Source organism: Propithecus coquereli, unplaced genomic scaffold, assembly GCF_000956105.1.
Source record: "Propithecus coquereli isolate 6110/MARCELLA unplaced genomic scaffold, Pcoq_1.0 Scaffold33, whole genome shotgun sequence".
NCBI lineage: Eukaryota > Metazoa > Chordata > Mammalia > Primates > Indriidae > Propithecus > Propithecus coquereli.
In genome coordinates, this window is record NW_012148952.1 from 4,204,808 (window position 1) to 4,206,024 (window position 1,217).

The following is a 1,217-nucleotide window of genomic DNA, read 5'->3' on the forward strand; positions in this document are numbered from 1 at the left end:
TGCACCTTCCCCAGGGACCTACAGGTGGAAAAACAAGGGTGTCAATTACTCAGAGATGACATTCAGCTATCCACAGGAAAACAGAGGTCAATTAACACATTTCCTAACACAACCAGCATGAAACTACTAATTTTGATGGAACAAAGACAATATAATCTAGTGGTTAAGAATGTGGACTCTTCATACTTCAGATGGACCTAAGGAAAAAAAAAGTTTGCTTTTGTTGAAATACACATTCCATCTCTTACCAGCAATGAAAACTTAAACGGATTACTTAGACTTTCTAAGCTTTAGTTCCTTACATATATATATAAGGTAGAAGATAATAAAAGCACTGACTTGTAAAGTTGTTCTGAGGATCTAATGTGGTGTCAAGTAAACAATATACATTTAATAAATGATTGGTACCATTATAACTAATATGTCCCCAAACCTACATATCTAACTCAATATTAATACTTTCTACTTAGGCAGCGTTTCATCTAAAAGAAAAGCCCTAAAGCCAGGATTTTAATCTAGTAGGATTTTTCATATTTCCAATCCTTCAGCTCATACATTAAGAAGCTCAGAAGAGAAATAAGTTTAAAAACATAACTTCATTTTCATGTTCTAAGTAATTTTCCTCAGTTTTGGTTAGTACTTGTAGAGCAAACTGCATTCAAAAAAATCTGATGCAGAAAAAAATGTAAGATAGTCAAAGAAGCAGCAGCGCTGAACTGCCTATGGACATTCTGCCCCTGGAATCCTCAAAGTGTGCTCAGTTTGATTTCCGATGGGTAAATTTTCCAACATTAGCCTGTAATATGCCCAATCTTTTAATTAACTAATTAGGTTTTTTTTTTGGGGGGGGGAACTCCAAGAAATGGACAGATGAGGGAGCTGCCCATTATAGTTTATCAAATTTTTTGCATCTACTCTACAGACACACCAGCTGGCCTTATCCAGAAGGTTGATCATATGTCTTTTCACAAGGACAGCAAGTAATCACATTTTGTGTCAATGAAAAAAAAAAATAGTTCCTTCCCTTTCACTTTATTTAGATATGTAATCTGATAAGTTTTATCAGCTTAAATAGGTAACTTTTGTCCATATACCATAACTGTGACGATCATTGACTGTAATGATCATAAAGGTACTTCACATGCTGAGAAGCATATTAATTCACACATTTGAGAGAAATAAAATACTTTCTCTCTTTCCCCACATCTGATCAGTTG